The sequence below is a fragment of the Mustelus asterias genome, chromosome 12 (genome assembly GCF_964213995.1).
Source record: "Mustelus asterias chromosome 12, sMusAst1.hap1.1, whole genome shotgun sequence".
Taxonomy (NCBI): domain Eukaryota; kingdom Metazoa; phylum Chordata; class Chondrichthyes; order Carcharhiniformes; family Triakidae; genus Mustelus; species Mustelus asterias.
In genome coordinates this window covers 40,292,835-40,320,686 of record NC_135812.1, presented here as the reverse complement: position 1 = coordinate 40,320,686, position 27,852 = coordinate 40,292,835, and the positions used below count along the sequence as shown (strand labels likewise).

Here is a 27,852-nt window from a genome sequence, read left to right as displayed (position 1 = left end):
CGGGGGGGGGGAAGAGCGTAGAGCGACGGGGGGGAAGAGCGTGGAGCGACGGGGGGGGGGGAAGAGCGTGGAGCGACGGGGGGGGGGGAAGACCGTGGAGCGATGGGGGGGGGAGAAGAGCGTGGCGCGACGGCGGGGGAAGAGCGTGGAGCGACGGGGGGGAAGAGCGTGGAGCGACGGGGGGGGGAAGAGCGTGGAGCGACGGGGGGGGGGAAGAGCGTGGAGCGACGGTGGGGGGAAGTGCGTGGAGCGACGGGGGGGGAAGAGCGTGGAGCGACGGGGGGGGGGGGAAGAGCGTGGAGCGACGGGGGGGGGGGAAGAGCGTGGAGCGACGGGGGGGGGGGGGGGAGAGCGTGGAGCGACGGGGGGGAAGAGCGTGGAGCGACGGGGTGGAAGAGCGTGGAGCGGCAGTGCGAAAGAGCGTGGAGCGACGCGGGGAAGAGCGTGGAGCGACAGTGGGAAAGAGCGTGGAGCAACAGGGGGAAGTGCGTAGAGCGATGGGATGGAAGAGCGTGCAGCGACAGGGGAAAGAGCGTGGGGCAACGGTGGGGGTAGAGCATGGAGCGATGGGGGGGAAGTGTGTGGAGCGACATGGGGAAAGAGCATGGAATAAGAATGTAGAGACTGGAGTGAATGGGAGAGAGCTAGGAATGAAAGAGGGGAGTGCTGAGGCTGGAGCATGCGAGGAGAAGAGCGTGTAGCCTGGAGGGAGTAAGGGGGGAGAGTGTGGAGGCTGGAGGATGGGAGGGGGAAGAGTATGGAGCCACGGGGAAGAGCGTGGAACAGGGGCGGGGGGGGGGGGGGGAGCATGGATGAGGGTGGGAAGAGCGTGGAACAAGGTGGGGGGGGGGAAGAGCATGGAGCGAGGGGGTGGAAGAGCGTGGAGCGACGGGGGGGGGGGAAGAGTGTGGAGTGACGGGGGGTTGAAGAGCGTGGAGCGACGGGGGGGAAGAGCGTGGAGCGAGGGGGCAAGAGCGAGGAGCGAGGGGGGAAGAGCGACGGGGGGAAGAGCGTGGAGCGAGGGGGGGAAGAGCGTGGAGCGAGGGGGGAAGAGCGTGGAGCGAGGGGGGAAGAGCGTGGAGCGAGGGGGGAAGAGCGTGGAGCGAGGGGGGAAGAGCGTGGAGCGAGGGGGGAAGAGCGTGGAGCGAGGGGGGAAGAGCGTGGAGCGAGGGGGAAGAGCGTGGAGCGAGGGGGGAAGAGTGAGGAGCGAGGGGGGAAGAGCGAGGAGCGAGGGGGGAAGAGCGAGGAGCGAGGGGAAAGAGCGAGGGGGAAAGAGTGTGGAGCGAGGGGGGAAGCGCGAGGAGCGAGGGGGGAAGCGCGAGGAGCGAGGGGGGAAGAGCGAGGAGCGAGGGGGAAGAGCGAGGAGCGAGGGGGAAGAGCGAGGAGCGAGGGGGGAAGAGCGAGGGGGGGAAGAGCGAGGAGCGAGGGGGGAAGAGCGAGGGGGGGAAGAGCGAGGAGTGAGGGGGGGAAGAGCGTGGGGCGAGGTGGGGGGGAAGAGCGTGGAGCGAGGGGGGAAGTGCGTGGAGCGAGGGGGGAAGTGCGTGGAGCGAGGGGGGAAGTGCGTGGAGCGAGGGGGGAAGTGCGTGGAGCGAGGGGGGAAGTGCGTGGAGCGAGGGGGGAAGTGCGTGGAGCGAGGGGGGAAGTGCGTGGAGCGAGGGGGGAAGTGCGTGGAGCGAGGGGGGAAGTGCGTGGAGCGAGGGGGGAAGTGCGTGGAGCGAGGGGGGAAGTGCGTGGAGCGAGGGGGGAAGTGCGTGGAGCGAGGGGGGAAGTGCGTGGAGCGAGGGGGAAGTGCGTGGAGCGAGGGGGGAAGTGCGTGGAGCGAGGGGGGAAGTGCGTGGAGCGAGGGGGGAAGTGCGTGGAGCGAGGGGGGAAGTGCGTGGAGCGAGGGGGGGGAAGAGCGTGGAGCGAGGGGAGGGAAGAGCGTGGAGCAAGGGGGGAGAACATAGAGCGGGGGGGCAAGAGTGTGGAACGAGGAGGGGAGAGTGTGGAACGAGAGGGGGCAGAGTGGAGCAAGGGGGGAAGAATGTGTAGCGAGGGGGGGAAGAGCATGGAACGACAGGGGAAGAGCATGGAACGAGGAGGGAAGAGCATGGAGCGACTGGGGGGGTAGAGCGTGGAGCAAGGGGGTAAAAGTGTGGAGCAAGAGGGGAAGAATGTTGAACAGGGGGAGGAATGTCGAACAAGTGGGTAAGCATGTAGAGCGAGGGGGAAGAGCATGGAGCCAGGGTGGAAGAGTGGGGGGTAACAGAGTGAAGCAACGGTGGGAAGAGCATAGAAGCTGGAGGGAACAGGGGGAAGAGTGCTAATGCTGGAAAAATGAGGGAGGAGAGGGCTAAGGCTGTAGGGAATGAGAGAGGGGAGTGCTGATGCTGGAGAATGCGAGGAGGGGCGTGCGGAGACTGGAGGTAGCAAGGGGGAGAGTGTGGAGGCTGCAGGGAGCGAGGGGAAAGAGTGTGGATGCAGGAGGGAGAGAGGGGGGATTTAGAGGCTCGAGGGAGCGAAGGGGAGAGTGTGGAGACTGGAGGGAGCCTGGGTGAAAGTCTGAAGGGAGCCAGGGTGAGAGTCTGGAGGCTGCAGGGAGCCAGGATGTGAGTGTGGAGGTTGGAGGGAGCCTCGGCGAGAGTGTGGAGACTGGAAGGAGCCAGGGTGAGAGTGTGGAGGCTGCAGAGCACCAAGGAAAGAGTGCGGAGGCTGGAGAGAGCCAGGGTGAGAGTGCGGAGGCTGGAGAGAGAGAGGGCAAGAGTACAGAGGCAGAAAGAAGCAATGGCAAGTGCCTGGTAGCTGGATGGAGCAAGGGATCATGGAGACTGGAGTGAGCAAGGGGGAGGGTTTGAAGGCTGCAGGGATCGAGGGGGAAGAATGTGGAGACTGGAGCGTGCGAGGGGGAGTGTGGAGGCTGGAGGGGGTGAGGGTAAGAGTGTGGAGGCTAGAGGGAGCCAGGGTGAGGGTCTGGAGGCTGGAGGAAGCCAGGGCGAGAGTGCAGAGGCCGGAGAGGGCCAGGGCGAGTGCGGAGGCTGGAGGGAGATAGGGCAAGAGTGTGGAGACTGGAGGGAGATAGGGTGAGAGTGTGGAGGCTGGAGGGAGCCAGGATGAGAATGTGGAGGCTGGAGGGAGATGGGGCGACAGTGTGGAGTCTGCAGGGGGATAGGGCGAGAGTGTGGAGGCTAAGAGAGCCAGAGCGAGTGTGTGGACGCTGGAGAGAGCCAGGGCAAGATTGTGGAGGCTGGAAGAAGCAAGGGAGAAAGGAGACTGGAGGGAGCAAGGGGAGAGTTTGAAGGATGCAGGGAGCGAGGGGGAAGCGTGTGGAAGCTGGCAGGAGCAAGGAGGGAGAGGTTGGAGGCTGGAAGAAGTGAGGGGGAGAGTGTGGAGACTGGAGGGTGCGAGGAGGAGACAGTGGAGGCTGGAGGGAGTGAGGTAGAGAGTGTGGAGGCTGGATGGAGCCAGGGCAAGAGCCTGGTAGTTAGATGCAGCAAGGGAGAATGGAAACTGGAGGGGAGCATGGAGACTGGAGGGAGCATGGGAAAGAGTATGGAGGCTGGAGGGAGCGAGGGGGGAAGAGTATGGAGGCCAGAGGGGGGGGATGGGGAGTGTGTCAGGGCTCGATGGAGCGAGTAGGAGAGTGTCACACGTGGAGAGTGCGACATAGTGGGGGAGTGCAGGAAGAAATAATGTGGGAGCTGGAGGGAGTGGTCGGGGATAAAAAGGTATGGGGCCTGAACGAAGTGGTAAGGGAGAATTTAGACCCAGAGATTTGGGAGTAGGTGGGTGGATGGAGGGTATAGGCCCTTGAGACTAAAATTAATTCAGAACTGATGGAGATCAGGTGGTGCTCTAAAGCATATACTGTATAGTGGAACAATTTTTTGGACAAAATGGGGGTGATCTTACCAAACAAATTCTAAGTCCAGAACCAGCGTGTAAACAGGAAAGTATCAGGTCTATTTTTTGGACAAAGCCAACTGTCGAATCATATGGCAATCTATGCAATAAAAAAAACTTCAATCTGTTCTCTGCCAGGAGGTGTAAATCACCCGAAAGCTGGTTGATAGCATTAGAGGGAGCCATTGCACATGTGCAGTTTTCTGTGCTCTGACAGCAACAGAGATCTGTCAATGCCCCTGCTACTATCAGCCGGCATCTGTGGCCTTAATTTGCTCCCCCCTCTCCCCTGCTACCACGTTGGTGGGGGGAGTGTCATTGGAGGACCTGGAGGGGCGATTCTCCCAAAAGTGCTGAATTGGTGGGAAAACTGTTCTAGATCACGATTGTTTTCTCAGTTCAACTACACTCGAATCTCCCCACTCGTGCACTGCAGAGGTCACAATCGTGAATCTTATTAAAAACCCCGGGAGGTGGGGCCTATTCGCGCCAGAGTCTGACAGTTCTGGAATTCTGCGTATGTGCAGTGGCCCCGATCTGTCAGTCTCCCCATTTGCTGGCCAGCTCGATCACTGGCCAGCCCGGGAGCCCCGCAGTGCTGCCCCTCCAGGCCGCCATGCCCCCGGCCCCCCTGATCGCGGCCCCACAACAATTCCTGGGCCAGCTCTGACCCCACAGCCTAGGGAGTGCCCTGATGTCCAGCCCTCCCCCTCCTCCGCACCCCCCTAGATGTCCAGATCACCAACAATCTGTCCTGCTCCCTCCATGCCGACACGACAGTTAAGAAAGTCCACCAATCACTCTACTTTCTCAGAAGCCGACGGACATTTGTCATGTCCGCTATGACCCTCACCACCTTTTACAGATGCACCATAGAAAGCGTTCTTTCTGGTTGTATCATAGCTTGGTATGGCTCCTGCTCTGGTCCAGACTGCAAGAAACTACAAAGGGTCCTGAACGAAGCCCAGTCCATCACTCAAACCAGCCTCCCATCCATTGACACTGTCTACACTTCCCACTGCCTCAGAAAAGCAGCCAGCATAATTGAGGACTCTAGGCACCTCGGACATTCTATCTTCCACCTTCTTCCATCAGGAAAAAGATACAAAAGTCTGAGGACACATACCAACTGACTAAAGAACAGCGTTTTCCCTGCTGCCATCAGGCTTTTGAATGGACCTACGTCGTATTAAGTTGATCTTTCGCTACACTCTAGTTATGACTTTAACACTACATTCAGCACTCTCTTCTTTCCTTCTCTAAATGCGTATGCTTTGTCTGTGTAGCACGCAAGAAAAAATACTTTTCACTGTATACTAATACATGTGACAATAATAAATCAAATCAAAATCAAAACAAATTCTAAGCTTATAGATTTTACTTGATCTACAATATTTTGGAGAATCTCTTCCAATTCTGCAAGCTGTGTTGTGTCATCAACATATTGCAAGTTTGTTATGTTTTTGTTAAGAAACCTAATGGGGGACAATCAGTTTGGAACTGTAAGCTCAATTAATCACCTCATTAAAGTGATTTTGCAAATCATAGCAGAAAGAAATCAAAATATATTTGAAGCAATAATTAGTGAAACACAGTCTGGATTTAGATCTGGAGAAGAAACAAGAGAGAAAATCTTTAACATAATAACAATTTTCAGTAAATATCTAGAAGTAAACATGGATATTTACATAACTTCATAAAACTATTAAAAAGCATTTGATCTTGCTTATTATTAGCTTTTGGTAATGTGCTACCGAAATGTGATATCGACAACAAAGATGCAAAACTTATTCATAGTCTACATTGGGGCCAAACAGCATGCATCAGTCTAGAAGATGGGCAATCGGATATGCTTCAAGTCAAGCTTGTACAAATGCCTGTGGAAGTCCGGAGGGCCAGCAATCTGGGGAGTGGGGGGAGTCAGTAGGCCAGCGATGAGGGATTGCGGGGCTGGCCAGCGACCAGGCTGGCCAGCAATCAGGAGGCCAGCAATGTGGGGCCACAGAGCATGTGCCAACCTCAGCGCTGACAGATCGGTGCATGCGCAGTGGCCCATTCAGCACTCTGCTGCTGGCCTCTTGGACAGGAATAGGCCCCACCCCCTGATTTTCAGAGGGAATCCCAGAAGGGTACTCTGTAATGCAGAGTGTCAGAGATTTAATTTAAAAATCATGCTAACAAAAATTGACAAGAGTTACTCCCATTTTCACACGAACTGGGGAATTAGAATTTTTTTGGGAGAATCCCGGTCACAGTGTTAACACTGAAATTAAACAAATTAAAAAACACAATTTGTAGAATTGTCTCTTGTATTTATAAATAAATGAAGAACACTAGCTTAACAACTCTTTTTGCTAGGAAGATGCTGCCTCTTTAAGTAATAACGGCAAATTCAGAGTTATGAAATTTATGGAATAAACTGCCACCTAGTGTAACAAATGTTAGTTCAGAAGGGAACATTCAAGGTTGAATCACGTTTATAACTTAACAAAAATGAATAAAAGTGCCAGAATATGTGTGAGAGGAGAGAGACAGAAACAGTGAGGTACAAACAAACACTAAGGGGCGAAAACAAGTGGGTGATTTTTTTTATTCGTTCAGGGATGTGGGCATCACCAGCTGGAAGTCTCACAACACCAGGTTAAAGTCCAACAGGTTTATTTGGTAGCAAAAGCAACTAGCTTTCGGAGCGCTGCCCCTTCGTCAGGTGAGTGGGAGTTCTATTCACAAACAGGGCATAAAAAGACACAAATTCAATTTACAAAATAATGATTGGATGCAAGTCTTTGCAGGTAATCAAGTCTTAAAAGTACAGACAATGAAATTAAACAGGTTAAAGCACAGGTTAAAGAGATGTGTATTGTCTCCAGACAGGACAGTTCGTGAGATTTTGCAAGTCCAGGCAAGTCATGGGGTTACAGATAGTGTGACATGAACCCATGATCCCAGTTGAGGCCGTCCAGACCATTAGACTCACCATGGACTCCTCTCCGGAATCGGTTGCATTCTTGGACACACACATCTCCATTAAGGATGGTCACCTCAGCACTTCACTGTACCGCATCCCACGGATAACCTTACGATGCTCCACTTCTCCAGCTTCCACCCTAAACACGTTAAAGAAGCCATCCCCTACGGACAAGCCCTCGGTATGCACAGGATCTGCTCAGATGAGGAGGATCGCAACAGACACTTCCAGACGCTGAAAGATGCCCTCACAAGAACAGGATATGGCGCTCGACTCATCGATCGACAGTTCCGATGTGCCACAGTGAAAAACCGCACCGACCTCCTCAGAAAACAAACACGGGACACGGTGGACAGAGTACCCTTCGTCGTCCAGTACTTCCCCGGAGCGGAGAAGCTATGACATCTTCTCCGGAGCCTTCAACATGTCATTGATGAAGACGAACATCTCGCCAAGGCCATCCCCACACCCCCACTTCTTGCCTTCAAACAACCGCACAATCTCAAACAGACCATTGTCCGCAGCAAACTACCCAGCCTTCAGGAGAATAGTGACGACACAACACAACCCTGCCACAGCAACCTCTGCAAGACGTGCCGGATCATGGACACGGATGCCATCATCTCACGTGAGAACACCATCCACCAGGTACACGATACATACACTTGCAACTCGGCCAACATTGTCTACCTGATACGCTGCAGGAAAGGATGTTCCGAGGCATGGTACATTGGGGAGACCACATAGACGCTACGACAATGGATGAATGAACACTGCTTGACAATCACCAGGCAAGAGTGTTCTCTTCCTGTTGGGGAACACTTCAGCGGTCACGGGCATTTGGCCTCTGATCTTCAGGTAAGCGTTCTCCAAGGTGGCCTTCACGACACACGACAGCGCAGAGTCATTGAACAGAGACTGATAGCCAAGTTCCGCACACATGAGGACGGCCTCAACCGGGATCTTGGGTTCATGTCACACTATCTGTAACCCCCACGACTTGCCTGGGCTTGCAAAATCTCACTAACTGTCCTGGCTGGAGACAATACGCATCTCTTTAACCTGTGCTTAACGCTCTCTCCACTCACATTGTCTGTACCTTTAAGACTTGATTACCTGTAAAGACTCGCATTCCAATCATTATTTTGTAAATTGAGTTTGTGTCTTTATATGTCCTGTTTGTGAATATAACTGTCCAACGCCGGCATCTCCACATCATGATCACCAGCTGGGCCAGCATTGATTGCCTAACTGCCCTTGAACTGAGTGATTTGCTTGGTCATTTTCAGAGGGCATTTAAGAGTCAACATACAGATCAGACAAGGATGGCAGATTTCCCTCCCTAAAGGACATTAATGAATCAAATGGGTTTTTATGACAATCAGCAATTGTGTCATGGTCGTCATTAGACTTTTAGTCCCAGATTTTTAATGGAAGAGGGGGCAAGCAGAGGGAATGAAAGTGGGGGAAGGAGGGGGTTCAAATTTCACCATCTGCCATGGTGGATTTGAAACCGGGTTCTCAGAGTATTACCGAGTCTCTGAATAATTAATCCAGTGACAATACCACTGCATCACTGCCTGCCCAATTTGGCAATAATCATTTGTGCAGAACCTTCTCTCTGTCGTCGTATAGATGACATCCACTGATGAACATCTTCTCTGACAGCTGCAAAGGATTTCAAAAAGCATTCTTCCCAAATCATAACTACTTGATTCAGTTGCACGGTGGCACAGTGGTTAGCACTGCTGCCTCACAGCAGCAGGGACCTGGTTTTGATTCCCCGCTTGGGCACTGTGCGGAGTCTGCAATGGTTTCCTCCGGGTGCTCCGGTTTCTTCCCAGTTGGAAAGACGTGCTGGTTAGGTGCACTGGCCATGCTAAATTCTCCCTCAGTGTACCCAAACCGGTGCCGGAGTGTGGCGATTATGGGATTTTCACAGTACGTTCATTGCAGTGTTAATGTAAGCCTATTTGTGATTAATAAATAAACTTTACTTTAGCCCACCCGAATATAGCTAGACCTCCTTCTTTCCAAGAGGCCAATAAAGGGAAACTCCCTCGAGCCAGAACTCACTACCACAAGAAAGAATGAAAGCACTCTGCCTTGACATGGCCTTGTTATCAATCAGCAGAATGAATTAACTCAATATTTATGGGTAGGGTGGGGAGATTTGTAGCAAGCAGGAAACCCTGAAATGCAGGAAACATATGAAATGTAGGAAACATAAGTGCAGTGAACACAGAGGCCCTTATAAATTTGACAACAGGATCTCATTTGATTTTTTTTCTATTTTATGGTCAGCAGCCATCTAGTTGTCAGCTTCAACAGTGTCCTACAAGACTGTTGAGACAGCGATCATAAATTAACCAACAGTTTGTGGGGTCAGGAGGTGATTATTGGATTGCAGATTGTCCTGAAGATCAAGAATCAACCTCATGGTAAGAGAGGCTGACTGTTTTAAGTTAGCTCAGGATACTGGAGGATAGCACTCCTGCTCCTCCAGGTCCACCAGTAGCACTCCCTACCCAAAATATTTCATATCATTTGACATCATTTGCTTTCAACCGCTTTTATTTGACATCAACTGTTTTCAAATGTTATCAATCTCGTTATTTGGTATAATTTGTACTCACAAGCAATCATTTAGCTATCATTCTATTTCATTTTCTCTCAGAATTTACCATTTAGTTTCAAACTGTGCCATACTTGCAATGTCAAATGATAGTTATCAACTGACATCATTGTCACCAATTGCCGTCCTGCCATGATCAAAACAAAATGTGACTATGGGAAGAAACAACTAGAATCTTCCTAAATCCCAGATGATTATGTAGGTCAAGCTCCCCCTACTCTGCCCCCTAGTTTCCCCCTCCCATATTCTCCCCACTACTTCCCGCCACTCTCCCCTACTTTCCCCGTCCCCTATTCTCCTCACTGTATTCCCCTCTCCTTTCGTCACCTTCCTTTCCCCTTTCTTCTCCCCACTCTCATTCCTCCTACTTGCCCCTCTTCCATTAATTCACCCCTCTTTCCCCATCTTCCATTCTACCTTCCCCTTCTTCCCTCCACATCCCCCATTCCCCTTCAATCATCCCTTCTTCCCTCCTGCTACTTCTCCCCATTCCCCCTTTTTAGCCCCTACTTTCCCCTATTCTCTCTTCTTTCCCCTCCCCTACTTTCTCCCATACCCCTCTTTCTCCCCATTTTTCTCCATTCCTTCTTCTTTCCTTCTCCCCTACTTCCTCCATTCCCTTTTATTGCCTCTTCTTTCCCTTATTTTCCTTCATTGCCCTTCTTTTCCCTTTCCATTACTTCCCCCTTTTCCTTCCCTTCTTCTCCGCCACTCCTCCTTTCCCCTCTTTACCCCCTCCCACCTCTTCCCTACCACTTCCCCCTCCCCCCAACCTCCCACAGCTGCTCCTTCCCTCCCTTCTCTTCCTCCACACCTCTATCCTCTCTTTCCAACAACTAAAGATCTCGTTTGCTGAGCTAGCTGGAAACCAGAGGTGCCGTTTTCCAGGGCAGCCCTTTGCAGGTTTGAAATTTGCACTTCATAACTTTTTTTTGATTTGGTAGGTGATTTCACAGCCGGATGTCCTGTCACCAACCCTCCACCTCTATCTGGGCTGGGAACAGGCTTGCCTGCACCAGCGGCTGTGTTCTTTCCAATAGGTGCTGGGACCTCTTTGTCCGAGGCAGGAGAGCTACTGAGCCACTCCAGTTCCCCGCATTTTTTTTTGTCTGCAACTTCCATAAGTAACAAAGTACAAGTTAAATACAACTATGACGAAGTAAAAAGAGTTCAGATGAATAACACAGAATTGCTACAGCATAGAAGGAGGCCATTCATCATTTCTGCACCAGCTCTCCAAATTAGCTTTTCACCGAGTGCTCCCACCTCTTCCCCATCGCCCAACAGATTCTTACTTTTCTGATAACAGTTTAATCCCCTTTTGAGTTCAACTGAACCTGCCTCCACCACACACTCAGGCATTCACCAACCATTTGCTGCGTGAGAAAACTTTCCCTTGTATCGCTTTTGCTTCTTTTGCCAACTACTTTAAAGTTGAGCCCTCTCATTCTAGATCCTTTTACGAGTGGGAACAGTTTCTCCCTATGACCAGATGTCTCAAGATTTGGAATACCTCTATCAAATCTCCTCTCAGTCTTCTCTTCTCCAAGAAAAAGTCCAACTTATCCAATCTCTCTTCATAATTGAAGTTTCTCATCCTTAGAACCATTCTTATTAATCTTTTCTGCACCCTCTACAATGCTTTCACATCCTCCCTGAAGTATGTTGTCCAGAACTGGATGCAATACTCCAGCTGAGGTTCAGCTAGTGTCTTCTACAAGCTTAATGTAACCTCCTTGTTCTTGTACTCTACGCCCCTATAATAAAGCCTCGGCTACTGCATGCTTTTTTAACCACACTTGTAACCTGTCCTGCCATCTTCAATGACATGCACACATACACCTAGTCCTCTCTTCTCCTAAATACCCATTAGAATTGTATCCCTTATATTGTCTCTCTATGTTCTTCCTACCATAATAAATTATTTCATGTTTCTCTACTTTGAACTTCATCTCCCATCTGGTTGCCCATTCTACTAATTTATTTATGTCCTTCTGCAGTTCTACTCACAGTTCAAAATGCTTCCAAGTTTAGTAATATCCGCAAAATTTGAAATGATGCCCTAGATTGACATCCATGGCCGCAGAAAGGCCTGTCTATTCCCTAACTATTGAATCACCTATCACTATCGCGATTCCAGTCTTCCTTGCACCCCGCCCCCTGCACAGCTGAGCCACCCATGGTGCCATGCACTTGGCCCAGACTCCACTCCCCAAATGTACTATCACTCGCATCAGTATTCAGAACTAGTTGGAGAGTGAGATGCACTCAGAGTACTCCTGCACTACCTGCTTATTTGAATGTCTGGTGGTCACCCTATCCCTCTCCCCCTACATATACTTAAGCTGTGGGATGATCACATCTATAAGCATAATATTCAAAAAGCTCCCAACCTCATGGATGCACCACAGTGATATCAGCTGCTGCTCAAGTTCCAAAACCTGGCACTCAAGCTGCTGCAACTGACAACACTCCATGCACAAATGTTTATCCAAGACATGGGAATTGTCCTTGAGTTCCCACATAGCACAGGATGGGGACTATAAAGCTTGGAGCAGTCCTGCCATTCCTCTATTACAGAAACATAGAAAAACTACAGCACAAAACAGGCCCTTCAGCCCCACAAGTTGTGCCGAACATATCCCTACCTTCTAGGTCTACCTATAACCCTCCATCCTATTAAGTCCCATGTACTCATCCAGGAGTCTCTTAAAAGACCCTATTGAGTTTGCCTCCACCACCACTGATGGCAGCCGATTCCACTCGCCCACCACCCTCTGTGTGAAAAACTTCCCCCTAACATTTCCCCTGTACTGACCCCCCAGCACCTTAAACCTGTGTTCTCTCGTAGCAGATATTTCCACCCTGGGAAAAAGCCTCTGAGAGTCCACCTGATCTATGCCTCTCAACATCTTATATACCTCTATTAGGTCTCCTCTCATCCTACGTCTCTCCAAGGAGAAAAGACCGAGCTCCCTCAGCCTATCCTCATAAGGCATACCACTCAATCCAGGCAACATCCTTGTAAATCTCCTCTGCACCCTTTCAATCTTTTCCACATCCTTCCTGTAATGAGGCGACCAGAACTGAGCACAGTACTCCAAGTGGGGTCTGACGAGGGTCTTATATAGCTGCATCATTATCCCCGGACTCCTAAACTCAATCCCTCGATTGATAAAGACCAGCACACCATATGCCTTCTTAACCGCCTCCTCCACCTGCGGGGCCAATTTTAGAGTCCTATGGACCCGGACCCCAAGGTCCTTCTGATCCTCTACAGTACTAAGAGTCTTTCCCTTTATATTGTACTCCTTCATCCCATTTGACCTGCCAAAATGGACCACTACGCATTTATCTGGGTTGAAGTCCATTTGCCACTTCTCCGCCCAGTCTTGCATCCTATCAATGTCCCTCTGTAACTTCTGACATCCCTCCAGACTATCCACAACCCCACCAACCTTCGTGTCGTCGGCAAACTTACCAACCCATCCCTCCACTTCCTCATCCAGGTCATTTATGAAAATGACAAACAGCAAGGGTCCCAGAACAGATCCCTGGGGCACACCACTGGTGACCGACCTCCATTTAGAAAAAGACCCATCTATACCCACTCTCCTTTGGGCAAGCCAGTTCTAGATCCTCAGGGCAGCAGCCCCTTGGATCCCATAACCTTATTACTGCTACTGAACTTTTACCCCATATTAATAAAAACTTTACCTATGCTGATAAACTTACAACAGTAGTAAACCTTACTTTAAAAGAAAGACAGATAAGACTCACAAGTTTATTCCTGTGTTTAAATAGGATAAATAGGAAATGCTCACAAATCATGTAACTACTTGCTTCCCTGTTCTATCACACCTTTATTTTTCTGTCCAAGCATGAGCTCTAAACCCACAGACTGGCTCCTCATCGCAGAAGATAGTCCCGCTATCCTGTCACTATTTCCCACTGCTCGAAGTCTCACTCTCTCCATGTTGTTTGAGTCCTACTCCACTTTCTGTTTCCCATCCTGCACACAGTCTAACTTTGGAGAAATGAAAAGCAGTACCAATGCTCATCAGCCAATAAACTCACAGCTTTTCAGTGAAGTCAGTTTTAAATTTTTTCACTCTCTCACTTCAGTCATGCAGATCTGCTTCACACTCCTCCCAGTCTCTTCATAGTGATGCTGAACTGCTTCACACTCCTCCCAGTCATCACCTGAAACACTAATTAACTCTTTCTTTCTCGAAAGATTTTGAATGGCTTGCCGTGTGTCCCAGCATTTTGTTTTTATTTCAGATCATCAGTATCAGCAGTATTTTGCTTTTAGAAACAGAATCATCCTGCTCAAACAGCGTGCATAATCATAGCGCAGGTTGGAGAGATAGAACACCTTTAACAGGTGTACAGTGTAAAGGGTTGACTTTATCATTGTTGCTTTAAAAGGATTAAGAGTGTGGTGGTGTGCAGCGGGCACAAAGATGAAAGGAAAAGTGAGTATATTACCATGCCAGCCCTAGTCAAGTCACTGAACCTCCTTCCACCCTGTAAGTGAGGGGATTGCCAATAATTACCATTGCCAATGCCTTCCTAGCAGGAATACTGATATACCTGGTTGGTGTGGTGGATTACAGAACCAGGAACCTGTGCCACCAAACTTGAATCTCATCCAAGGAGGCCTGAAAATCTTCCTGAGGGAAGTTCTAGGTCTTCCTCAGAGAAGGTCTGGGTCTTTCTTCTAGCTTATAGCCCTGTCATCCTCTCAGCATGAATGGAATTTAATGATTATCATTATAATGCTACCAAAATAAAATCAAAATATAAGTAATAATATTGCAATGATTGAATATAGAAATAAAACTGAAAATGTGTTTGTGACTTTTCTGTTTGTCTCCTTGAGTTTGCTGTACTGCTGGCTGAGCAGCACTTTTGAAAGGTTACACAGAATTTTTTCTGCAGGTTCAGCTATTTCTACCCATTTCACAAAGGGTCTTACATGCTTGCCAATGAGCATACCTAGGAAACTTCCTCTAAAGACCAAAGAACAACATACACTTGCATTCCTTTTATATTATCGAACTACAATATCAATTCAGGCAACCTCTTGCATTTTCAATCTGTACTCCTAAACGTAGTAAGAGTTTTAACAACACCAGGTTAAAGTCCAACAGGTTTATTTAGTAGCAAATACCATAAGCTTTCGGAGCGCTGCTCCTTCGTCAGATGGAGTGGAAATGTGCTCCTAAACGTACCCAGCAAACAACTAGCGCACTGCCATGTCAAACTAGCTTGTATCCATTGACAGATAATTGGTCCAGTACATAAGAAAAGACCACTTAATGCTTTTTAAAGCATATTCTGAATATTTGAGTCCCATAAATTGTCAGAAATGTCAGACCAGCTCTGACATGCAACTGTGCTCATTGAACTAGATCTATGCAGCTTTGATGAACTTTTTGTTTTCCGAATAGTGTGGATAATCACAATGCTCAGCTAAACCTGACAAGAATAAAATGCAACAGAAATGTACCGGGTCATGGTTAGATTCATTGGCTAATAACTGTTAACATAAAACAAGACCATGTCGCTTTACAAGAAATAATGAATTTACACCTGATTTTATGTTATACATATGTAAATTCAAATACAATATTTTTAAGTTATTATTTATGAACACTAAAAGGAAATATATTATAGCAGAGAAATATTTTAAGTTCATGGATTTTCTTGTGGAAAATACAAGTCTTGTTATTCAAAGTACTTCTCCAACTTTCAAAAGAAAAGTAATGGACTCATGGAAATAAATTTGTTCAATTGAATTAAATTAGTTAGCTAATTTTCCTGCATTTCACAAAGCAGCTGAGGAAAAAGATTGAAGAATGTTACTTCTCTCCATAAAATATGACAATACTTCACTCCTCCTTGATTTATCTTTCACTTGGGACATTTAAAATTTGAATCCTGCTTAGAATCAACTATCAATTGGATCTAGCTGGGAGTGGGTGTTTAGAATGCAGTATCAGCAACCACGATTGAGATATGAGAAAGTAAAACTGAACCTCTATCCACATTGTTCTGTGGTCCTGTGAGTTAGGGAATTGGCTATAGGTACAGTGCTCATCCATCCTGGGCAGACTGATGTTCTTGGCTGATGTGGTGGGTTGCAGATCTAAGAGTCCATGTTTCCTAGCTTGAATCTCATCCAAGAGGCACTGAAGGTCCTCATCAGAGAAGTTCTGGATCTTTTTCCTAGCCTTAGCCGTTCCCTGCCATCCTCTTGAACATAGAACAGTACAGCACAGAACAGGCCCTTCGGCCCACGATGTTGTGCCGAGCTTTATCTGAAACCAAGATCAAGCTATCCCACTCCCTATCATCCTGGTGTGCTCCATGTGCCTATCCAATAACCGCTTAAATGTTCCTAAAGTGTCTGACTCCACTATCACTGCAGGCAGTCCATTCCACACCCCAACCACTCTCTGCGTAAAGAACCTACCTCTGATATCCTTCCTATATCTCCCACCATATAGTTATGCCCCCTTGTAATAGCTCCATCCACCCGAGGAAATAGTCTTTGAACGTTCACTCTATCTATCCCCTTCATCATTTTATAAACCTCTATTAAGTCTCCCCTCAGCCTCCTCCGCTCCAGAGAGAACAGCCCTCGCTCCCTCAACCTTTCCTCATAAGACCTACCCTCCAAACCAGGCAGCATCCTGGTAAATCTCCTTTGCACTCTTTCCAGCGCTTCCACATCCTTCTTATAGTAAGGTGACCAGAACTGCACACAATATTCCAAATGTGGTCTCACCAAGGTCCTGTACAGTTGCAGCATAACCCCACGGCTCTTAAACTCCAACCCCCTGTTAATAAAAGCTAACACACTATAGGCCTTCTTCACAGCTCTATCCACTTGAGTGGCAACCTTTAGAGATCTGTGGATATGGACCCCAAGATCTCTCTGTTCCTCCACAGTCTTCAGAACCCTACCTTTGACCCTGTAATCCACATTTTAATTAGTCCTACCAAAATGAATCACCTCATATTTATCAGGGTTAAACTCCATTTGCCATTTTTCAGCCCAGCTTTGCATCCTATCTATGTCTCTTTGCAGCCTACAACAGCCCTCCACCTCATCCACTACTCCACCAATCTTGGCGTCATCAGCAAATTTACTGATCCACCCTTCAGCCCCCTCCTCTAAGTCATTAATAAAAATCACAAAGAGCAGAGGACCAAGCACTGATCCCTGTGGCACTCTGCTAGCAACCTGCCTCCAGTCCGAAAATTTTCCATCCACCACCACCCTCTGTCTTCGATCAGATAGCCAGTTACCTATCCAATCGGCCAACTTTCCCTCTATCCCACACCTCCGTACTTTCATCATAAGCCGACCATGGGGGACCTTATCAAACGCCTTACTAAAATCCATGTATATGACAGCTTCTGATCCATGTTGTTAGTAACTGGAGTCTGGTTGTGGAGCAGAGTCTGATCCATGTTTGTAGCTGGTGTCTGGTTGTAGATCAGAGTTTGAACCATGTTTGTCACTGGAGTCTGGTTGTAGATCAGAGTCTGATCCATGTTGTTTGTAGCTGGAGTCTGGTTGTGGATCAGGGTCTGATCCATATGTTGTTTGTAGCTGAGTATGGATGGCGTTTGATTTGTCTTAATGCTATCAAAATAAATCAAGACAGTGGTAATGATTTATCAGCAATTGGACAGAGAGATGCAAAAGAAAAACAATTAAGTGGTAAAGTTCTGAAACCTAAAGAAAGCTAACTAATTACACAAGAAAGACTAATGTGGCGATTCTCCCACCCCACTGCGCTCGTTTTCTAGCACAGTGTGGTGGGAGAATTTCATGTCCGAGCATGTGCCACATTCGTGCATGCGTTACCGCCACATGCACATCTCCCAGTGCTGGATTTCCGGCACCGTCAGACCCACGCTGGAAATGGGCAGGAAGACCAGGTAAATACTTTACACGTATTTTTAATGTAATTTTAATGTGATTAGCAGGCCTGAGACTGAATTCTCCGGGCCTGCTAGCCTCTCCCACCCTGCCAGAGTATTTCACTCCAGCGGAGTTTACAGTAGGTCCCCACTTTCGGGGAAATATCGGGACGCGCCAGTGGAGTGAAGGAGGGGCAATCGGTGCCCCCAGGGGGTCAGGCGGCAGGGGAGTGTTGCCCCCGGGCATGGGTACCCTGGCAGTGCGAGCCTATGCCCCCTGGCACTGCCCAAAGGGCAAAGTGCCCGTGCCCAGGGGACACCTTGGAACTACCCACAGGGCATGGGGCCGTGCTCAGGGGAAAGGGCCTATGGGGGTTTGGGGCTTATAGGGGTGGGGCGGGGCTGAGGGAGCAGTGGGGGTCCCGCTGTCACTCTGCATGGGGATCAATGGGAGCAGAAGGGAGGCCAGCGATTGGTGGGGGGAGGGGGGAGCCTGGGAATGGTCAGGGGACCACGATCGGGCCATGGAGGGGTTGAGGGCAGCACTGTGGAGTTCCCTGGCTGGCCAGCTATTGAGCTGGCCAGCAATAGGGAGGCTGACACTGTGCATGCACAGACCCACTGATTTCAGCCTCCTGGGTGGGAATAGGCCCCGCCCCTGAAATCTAGTGATATGCATGCAGGTGGCCTATGCATTGCACACAGTGAGGGAGATTCTAGTCCGAACTCCCACTGAGATAAACAGCGTGAATTACTCCAGTTTTCCCACAAATTTGACACTTAGAAATTTTTTGGGAGAATTGCCCCCTAAAACGTTTCATGTTGCCAACAGCTGGAGTACAATGTAGCTCGTTTCGCCAATAAACAAACCAAAGGAAGGTGCTCACTTCTGTAACTTGCACTTCATAAAATGATACATAATTGAAAATCTCTGCCAGCTGTTTGATAGAGCTATTTAATACATGCCATTCTATTGCTTTTTCCCTTCATGTATTTACCAACTGTTCTTTTGCAAAGTAGTAGTGAATCCACTTTCATCACTCTTTCAGACATTCCAAGTGTTAATACTAATGTGTAAAAAAAAATGTTCCTCATGTCACCTTTGGTTCTTTTGCCAATCAACTTAAATCAGCATCTGTTTATTGACTCATCCACTAGTGGAAACAGTTTCTTCTAATTTACTCTATCAAAAATCATTCATAATTTTTAACCGCTCCATCAAATCTAATCTTAATCTTATCTGCTCGAAGGAGAACAAACCCAGCTTTTCCAGTCTCTCAAATAACTGAAGTCATTCATTCCTGGTACCATTCTAGCAGATTTCTACTGCACTCTCTCCAAAGCCTAGACATATTTCCTACAATATAGAGCCTGAACTTGAACACAGCCAGTGTTTTATAAAAGTTTAACATTAACTTCCTTGCACTCCGTTTCACCATGAATAAAACTAAGAATCTCATATGCTTTAACAGCCTTCCCAACTTATCCTGCTATCTTCAACAATTTGTGTGTATACATTGGTAGGCATCGCCTTTAAAATTGTTTATATTGCTTCTCCCCATTCTTCCCACCAAATTATATCAAGTCACACTTCACTGCATTAAATTTATCTTCCACGTGTCTGACTGTTCCACTACTCTGATATATGTCCTCCCAAAGTCATTTATTATCATCCTCATTATTTACTATGGGGAGGGGATACTCTGGGCCCGCTAGCTCTGATCATGAATCGCAATGGTCCAGAGATTCGGGCGTTGGCGCAAAAACGGGTCTGGAGCCCTCATGATGATCTCAACCTGCCCCGTCGGCCTCAATCGGGTTCCCGTCTGCTATGCATATTCAAATTCACCACTTTAAATGTAATTAGCTGGCTTGAAGCCCGATCCAAATAGGTCTTGGTATTCATCCGCCTCCCCAGCGGTATCTACAGCAGGTGGGCTTTCGTATAGGTGCTCACAAGCGAGGACCCCGCATGCTGGACCCAGAGGATTGAGGAACCACCACCAACCCTCAGCAATGAGAGTCACCCTCCCCATCACACAACACGCAGGCATGACATTGACCTGACCACCCCCAGCATCAGGCTCACTTCCCCTCATCCCTCCCAGACCCCCCCCCCCACTCAGTCCCCTTCCCCCTCAGACCCTCCACTCAGCCTCCCTTCAGGCCACATGCCTTGGTAGTGTCAACAATGCATTGCCCTCTTTCACTGACACCCTGGCCTAGTGTTTTGGGCCTTGACGAGGCTCAAGGAGGTAGGTCAAGGGGCCATTTGTCTGTCTGCTGCTGCCAGGCTGCAAAAGACTGATCCTTCAGAGGTTCAGGGTTCGGAGGATTCAGGCTGGGGCCAAGAGGTTGACCTTACCATTCTCCATTGGGATGGGGATGTTGTGGCTGTACTGTCCTTTCTAGCCCTGGGAGAATGAAAGATCACCCCTGGCATGTTGATTTCAGTAAGAAGTTTAACAACACCAGGTTAAAGTCCAACAGGTTTATTTGGTAGCAAATGCCACTAGCATTTGGTTTGGTAGCATTTGCTACCAATTAAACCTGTTGGACTTTAACTTGGTGTTGTTAAACTTCTTACTGTTTACACCCCAGTCCAACGTCGGCATCTCCACATCATGGTGATTTCAGGCAGCCCTGTAATCAATGTCTGCTTCCCTGCCTGTCAGCTGTGTAAATTCTGAAGTGGCCAGGTCACTTTAATCTCCAGGTTTCCCGCTGCCATGTTCCAATTCCTTAGACCCAATTCAGGAGTATGGCGGCCTTCATTTCCAAAATTTGTATCTGCTAACTTTGAAATTATGCCATGTAAACCAAAGTCTAGACCACTGATATACATGAAAAGGAGCAGTGTTCACAGTGGTTCTAATACCAATCTGTGGGGAACATTATTATGCATTTATAAAAAATCTTTGGATTCCCTTTGATGTGAGCAGCTAATGTATTTTTGTACTTTTTTGTTGGTCCTCATTTCCTTTCTTTCATCTGCCCTAAACTTTCTAACATTCAGCTGAACTCTCTATTGTATTATGGACCTTACATTTGTCATAAGTCTCCTTTTTCAGTCTCATGTTAATCTCTACATCTTTATGCATCTATATTCATCAGCTCAGTTTTTTCATCTTTAGCAAAATTAGAAATGTGTTATGGAGCACAATGAAAATATGCCATGCTTCTATTCGGAAATTAATTTCAATTATATTATAAACTTGGTTTCTCTTTTATAATATGGAATTTAAAAGAAGAAAATGCAAGGAATTGTTAGTTTGGGTATCCTGAACATTTATTTAAACACTGGGGTTGAATTTTAAGGCCTCCGGTCTGTCAGAAAATAAAGTTATTACAACACAAAAACTTATCACCCCATTCCCACCATCAGTATTTAAATCCTATTGGTGTCCTCTGGAGAGAATGCATAGTCAATTTAAATATTACAATTAGGGTCTGAAAGCAGCAATAGGACCCAGATGCCATTTTAAGATGAACAAGACTGAAAATGCACCATGAATTCTGAATTGTGTTGGAGAGAGTCTAACAGCTACATTTCTCATTATATTTGAGGGGTCAGAATAGGAGATACTCGTCTACGTTCCACATAACAGGCCAGGACTTCGACAGAGTAGCAATCACAGTCATAATGCCACTATGCTCCTTTTTAATTACCTTCATTAGGAACTGAACTTTTCTTGATCGACCTTGCAACTCAGGTCGAGTGGGAATATTGCAGTGCAGCAGGTTTCCTAGGCCTTCAATCGAATGCAGGAGAGTCTGGGAAAAGAAAGCCGTGCCCCTTGTTTATAGAACAGGCTGCTGTAAAGCAAGTAAGTTTAAAGGCTGAAGCTACGTTGAGAAGCCAGGAAGACGGTACGTGTGCAAGGTAAGTGAAAAGGATGGGTCGGGATGGTTGTGGGGGTGGGAAAGTAGTCGGTTGGTCAGTGGGGGGGGGGGGGGGAAGGGGGGCACAGGTGGTCAGTGGTTGGGGGAGATCAGGGGAAGACAGGACGGTAGTCAGGGAGTAGTCAGGGAGTACTGAAGGTAAGCAAGGGGTGGGAGGGTAATCGGGAGGTCCAGTGAGAGGCCAAGAGGGCTAGTACTCTCATTATCCAAGTGTGAGAACCATAGAACCATATGGTTCTAGGTGAAGAGGTGTTAATTCTTCTAACTTTTCCATGGTAACTCTGTCTACCATGGTACTTCATCTACATCAATGGGGACGAAGTAGAAAGGGTCAAGAGCTTCAAGTTTTTAGGTGTCTAGATCACCAACAACCTGTCCGGTCCCCCCAGGCCGACACAATAGTTAAGAAAGCCCATCAACGCCTCTACTTTCTCAGAAGACTAAGGAAATTTGGCATGTCAGCTACGACACTCACTAACTTTTACAGATGCACCATAGAAAGCATTCTTTCTGGTTGTATCACAGCTTGGTGTGGCTCCTGCTCTGCCCAAGACCTCAAGGAACTACAAAAGGTCGTGAATGTAGCCCAATACATCATGCAAACCAGCCTCCCATCCATTGACTCTGTCTACACTTCCCGCTGCCTCGGCAAAGCAGCCAGCATAATTAAGGACCCCACGCACCCCGGACATACTCTCTTCCACCTTCTCCCTTTGGGAAAAAGATACAAAAGTCTGAGGTCACGTACCAACCGGCTCAAGAACAGCTTCTTTCCTGATGCTGTCAGACGTTTGAATGGACTTACCTCGCATTAAGTTGATCTTTCTCTACATCCTAGCTATGACTGTAACACTACATTCTGCACTCTCTCGTTTCCATTTCTATGAACAGTATGTTTTGTCTGTATAGCGCGCAAGAAACAATACTTTTCACTGTATGTTAATACATGTGACAATAATAAATCAAATCAAATCAAAAAACTATTCTGGTAAGACAGTTGGAACAATCCAAAGTCTTCATTCTAAATTGGATATCAGATGATTTCCATTGCAGGTGGATTGGGGGTGTCCCAGTGCATCTTTGCGACACTTTCCGATACAATGTCCCAGTTTTGGCCAATCAGTCTGGATCTCTGGCATTCCGGATTCTCCCCATTCCCAAGATTGAAGCTGTTTCCCGCAATGAATGTACATTCTTGCAGTCTGGAGGCTGGTCAGGTTGCCCAATCTTGCAACAATCCATAAGTCAGTGAGTTATCCAAGGAATACTATTTGCACTTGCTGCAGTAGGCCTATGCATTCCAACTGCTTGTTGTTTGAAGTCCACTGAGAAAGAAAATCTACTGCAAAATTCAACTTACTGAACAAAATGTACTTGCATAGCATACATTTAAATTTGCTGGAAATGTTTATAAGTCTTTTATGATGTCTATCCATAGTATTAAAGGAAATAAAGTGGTCGCATAATACATCACAAGGTATCAATAATCATATTTATCAAAACTTCAATTGTGATCATAATAGAATGGTCATCATACTGAAAATATTAGGCTTCCTAATATGTTAATGAAAATTGGATGACTATTTTAAAATTGCTTTGTCATAAACACAATGATATTCACTATATCACATCCACTTGGTGATGATGATCTAATTTCTCCCAAGGATTCATTAACACATTTGCTGATTAGAAATTCTGTTAACAGCATTGAATTTGTGATTTAGATCTAACAGATCTCCTTTGTTGGAGCAGTTGACAGCTGTCTAAATCCCCAAATACCATTTCATAGGTATTTCAGCTCAATGCATTTGGATCAATTCATCTGGTCGCACCCTCAGGGAATGGCCAAGGAAAAGAGCCATCTGTGGAGAGTATACAGCACTTTAGCTAATTATTATAACCACACACAGAAAAGCCACTGGATCTCTGCAGAAATGAACTTTAAGGTAGCTATGGAGCACACTTGCCTGTGTGCCTAAATATTCACTTTCCTGACACGGTAGTCAGCTTCATGTGAATGATCATAAATATACAGCTGTCGAGATCTATTTCACAATCAGCCAGAACACTGCTTGATCTGTTTCTCGTTATATTGGTATACATTGGTTATATTGTAAATTTAAGATCAACTGAAATTCACAGCTTGGTCCTAAAGAATTGATAGGGGTGCCAACGTAAAGAATCACTGCCCACACCATTAGAAACCCAGATAGAAGCTATGTAATTGCATTTTCTAAATCCTTAACATTTAAAAGTTGATACTTGTTTCACAAAACTATGCTTTCCTTATGTTATGCCTGAAATATTGGGATGTACAATAGAAATACTACAGATTAGCATCCTGTTCAAATATTATAAGGAGTTACTTCACTGAGATTCTAAAGATAAAGCACTGTTTCTGGTTTCTTTTTCAAAACTTGGACAGTACCACTGAACTCACTAATGTTGATCTATACTAATTGGTCATGAAGAATTGGATGTAGACAATATTCAGGGACTTATTCAAGGATGCCTGTAGCATTTTTAAAAAGAACAGAAAAAATATGCTTTTACTGTGCATTTTGTAGATACAGAAGTTATCAGTCAAACAATGCACTTCCATGCTAAACTTGTTTAAGGTGCCACACACACAAACCTCACTGACATAGCCAGCTTTTCCTGATGAAAGAACGGATAGTAAATTTTGAATAATCGTGATAAGATGGGTCAAAATTAATTTCCTGTTTAGCTTACTTCGAATGAACAGGCTCATCTACCGTGTGAGATATTGGAGTCAAGACTACAAAAGTTAAATCAGATCTAAATTACAACCTAAGAAAAGCTATGTGGTGGGTCTAACTTCAGTGAAGATTTTAACATCTTTATACATTAGCTAATAAAGTTGCACAGTATCAACCCACAAGATACCACATTCCAGTTATAGAATACAGAGTTGCATGTAATGAGATATGTTCATTTTCATCGACAATGCCCAAACAAGAAAAACTATATGATGTAACCCTATGTTTTCTACAATAGTCACAACATTTTTTTTAAAATACCCTGTTGGCTGTAGAGTGCTTTGAGATGTCCTGGCATCATGGAAGACACTAGTGCAAGTCATTCTTTTTTTTTCCACGGGGCCTGATGAGGCACACGTAAAATACATCAACTGGAAAATGAAGAAAGCCCAACAAGATAATTTTCCTTTCCTCCTCTTTAGTATATTTCCTCCACAAACTATTGGATACTATCCCAATGGTAATTATGTCTAGAAAGAGGGATGACTCTAGATTTAAATCGGTGGTCTCGACCATGTTTGAGCCTTGTTGTCAATAAATACTTGTTGCAAATATCCCCTATGTAATAGTGGTAGATAAGTCTTCTACAATTAGCCAGGCAAGTATTAGTAATGGAAAATGCTCTCCTAAACCAATTTTCCAAGTCTTTGATTGAAAGCCAGATGTCACTGGACAATGGAACCCCAGGGATAACTCTGCAACTCCCAGCATCAATCTCCTCCCTGATTATAATTCAGGGTACAGGAAGTCAATAACCTTTTAACCTGTGAGGGACCAAGATCTTACACTATATATTTTTAAAATAAAATTTGTAGAGATATTTCAAACTGAAACAAAGGCCTAAAATAGCTAAATCTATGCCTGTCTGTGACTCCGAACAAAAGAAGCCATCTATCAATATCACAGACCAAAAGAGAAAATGCTAGAAAATCTCAGCAGGTGTGGCAGCATCTGCAAGGAGAGAAAAGAGCTGACTTTTCGCGTCCAGATGACTCTTTGTCAAAACGTTTTGCCAGTATCAGAGAAACTGGCACACTGTTATCCCTGAATAGCCACTAACAGCAAATTCAAAGAAAGCTACATAAAGTCCATCTGCATTTCAGAACTAAGGCTGGAGAATGGGAGTCTGCTTTTCTGCGAAGACAAAGGACCCTGCAAACTTCCTTTCAACTCTTAACGGTTGATACATTTAACAATCTCAAAGACCCAGATGAAGAATGCACGTCCTTGGTCACAGCAGTGTGGCAACATGAAAGTCATGTGACATAGGCCACTGGCTTGTGGAATCAGTAGTATTTCCTTGCTGAACTGTAACATCTTATTCTGCCTTTTTATCATCTGTCTGGCAGCCTCACCGACAAGAAGCTCTGGTCCAGGTTGCACACCTGGCCACATCTGCACTGCTTCTGCTGGAAATTTTGTACCATTGCCCACAGGACTAATTCATCTCTGCGTGCCTATCTCATCATGTGAAGTCAAGACCACCAGAAAAGTGAGTTATATGGCATCGGCTTTCAGCTCACCAACCTCTGTGGAGGAATAGTTCGTTGGACTTTGATCCTGGACTCTGGAATTCACGTGAACCAATATTTATTTTCTCTGTGGTCTCTGCATTATAAGTTTTTCTGTTCTCTATCCTCTTTAACTGTATAAATGCAAAGAGGGGCCATTACAAAACCTCTTCCCACGTTTTGAGTGCGTGCAAATAATTTAACCCTTCAAGCTCATCCTTTCTTGACTTTGCTGTGTAGTTAGAAAATGAAATTGCATCAAAACTGAGGGGCTGGGGAATACATCTCCTCTTATTAAGAGGGAAACAAATCAAAATACCTTTTTGTTTATAGACAGATGGTAAGAGGAGATGTGAGTGCATTTTAAATTAACCCTCTCCCATCCAGAACAAGCTCCTAATTCTCAAGTTCTGAAATGATTCAAAGTGATAATACATCTTGATGACAGTGATAATACCTTATTCGGCATAGGTAAGACTTGACGCATGCTGATTTTTGAAGAGCAATATAAAAACACAGCATCATTACTATAACATTCTGGATAAAAGCTTGAACGTTTCATTCTCTGGTCGAATCTGTCAATGTAGCACATCCAAGTGAAGTCCATCTGCTACTATTTCCTATCTCCTGTGAAATCTCAAGCCTGAAAATCTCTGGCCAAAAATCTCTCCCTTACCCATGAAATCCCTGTCTTTTACATTATTTTATCAGCTCATAATAATGCCAAGCAGTGAAGGCATGGTTACCTTGACACCTAGGTATCTTGCCAAGGTTCAAGATATTATTGTTTTCTCTGTCCTCTATCTAGGCCTCTGGGAGCCATTTATCTCCCTGCTCCCATGCAGCAAACTGTCTTTTCTCATGCTCTGCTAGATTTATGCTGAAGCTTTTGTCTTTCCTTTTAGTCTGTGAAGGCACAAACCATAATTCTCCATCAAATCTTCTCTCAAATGTTTTTACCCATGATGCATTACAAACAGGGTTGTAACTATAGTTCAAGATAGCAATGAAACTAAAGAAATATACAGTCAACTATAATATTTGATTTAGTTCCCATTAATTAGAAAGAAAACTCAATGTTGGGATTTCCCAGGATTCTTACCTTCTTACCCTTTAAGGGAAGGAGCACTTTCTGACCCCTCATTCAATTTAACTTCATTATTTTCCTGTTCTGCTCTGGCCCTACCTGAAGTAAAATCCATCCGATCTTTTCTCCTTGATGGATGAAGCCATCACGGTTGATTGAAACACAAGTCTCATATTCACTCCTTCAATTCACTCCACATTATATCAAGAAATGACTGAAGTCACTGGATACTGCAAAGGCTATTGATGCTGACAATATTCTGGTGATAGTACTGAAGACTTGTGTTCCAGAACCTGCCATGCCCCTAGTCAAGCTGTTCCAGTAAAGCTACAACACTGGCATCCACCCGGCAATGTGGAAAATTGCCTCGGTATGTCCTGTACACAAGAAACAGGAAAAGAACAAAGAACAAAGAACAGTACAGCACAGGAAACAGGCCCTTCGGCCCTCCAAGCCTGTGCCGCTCCTTGGTCCAACTAGACCAATCGTTTGTATCCCTCCATTCCCAGGCTGCTCATGTGACTTTCCAGGTAAGTCTTAAACGATGTCAGCGTGCCTGCCTCCACCACCCTACTTGGCAGCGCATTCCAGGCCCCCACCACCCTCTGTGGAAAAAACATCCCTCTAATATCTGAGTTATACTTCGCCCCTCTCACCTTGAGCCCGTGACCCCTCGTGAACGTCACTTCTGATCTGGGAAAAAGCTTCCCACCGTTCACCCTATCTATCCCCTTCATAATCTTGTATACCTCTATTAGATCTCCCCTCATTCTCCGTCTTTCCAAGGAGAACAACCCCAGTATACCCAATCTCTCCTCATAGCTAAGACCCTCCATACCAGGCAACATCCTGGTAAACCTTCTCTGCACTCTCTCCAATGCCTCCACGTCCTTCTGGTAGTGCGGCGACCAGAACTGGACGCAGTACTCCAAATGTGGCCTAACCAGCGTTCTATACAGCTGCATCATCAGACTCCAGCTTTTATACTCTATACCCCGTCCTATAAAGGCAAGCATACCATATGCCTTCTTCACCACCTTCTCCACCTGTGTTGCCACCTTCAAGGATTTGTGGACTTGCACACCTAGGTCCCTCTGTGTTTCTATACTCCTGATGACTCTGCCATTTATTGTATAACTCCTCCCTAC

General features: G+C 46.5%; 1 protein-coding gene across 1 annotated transcript in view; it reads right to left on the bottom strand.

Moving 5' to 3' along the window:
- Window positions 1–27,852, bottom strand: part of tmem132e (transmembrane protein 132E) — a 735,345-nt gene that overhangs the window by 655,740 nt on the left and 51,753 nt on the right. The gene's annotated exons all lie outside the window — the stretch shown is intronic.